Source organism: Penaeus monodon, chromosome 19, assembly GCF_015228065.2.
Source record: "Penaeus monodon isolate SGIC_2016 chromosome 19, NSTDA_Pmon_1, whole genome shotgun sequence".
Lineage (NCBI taxonomy): Eukaryota > Metazoa > Arthropoda > Malacostraca > Decapoda > Penaeidae > Penaeus > Penaeus monodon.
The window spans coordinates 45,214,291-45,214,791 of NC_051404.1; positions in this window are offsets into that span (position 1 = coordinate 45,214,291).

The following is a 501-nucleotide window of genomic DNA, read 5'->3' on the forward strand; positions in this document are numbered from 1 at the left end:
AGCACACGCAAATCCATGCGTATGCTTCTATATAGGTTCTCAACTCGTGAGTATACTCCCAAGGGTTGCGAGCTGGGAGGAAAAACAACTGCTTAAATCTTTAAGAGACCTTGACTATACTTTAGAGATTCCCAGCACGCTTCTATAGCTAAAGTCAGTGACCAAAACCAGGCTACAGATGATTAGCATATTTCAAACAAAAAGTGACTTAAGAATGAAACATAACTGTTGATGGAAGCACGTGATATGTATCAAAACCCAGTAATTTATCTGTATTTTCTGCTGGCCGCGGTTACCAAACAGAAGTTTCGAAATGAGCAGCTTTAGCTTGGCACTTAAGAGAAGAAATAATGTTGCAGTACTGGTCTGACAGGTATGGAAATGTTGGTTGTTTGTTGTTTACGTTGCAAAAAAAGTCGTTAATGAAATACGCTAGGTTGTATGGACATGAGACATGTAGACAAAAATAACAGCGATTTCTTGTGATGTTTTATAACAAAG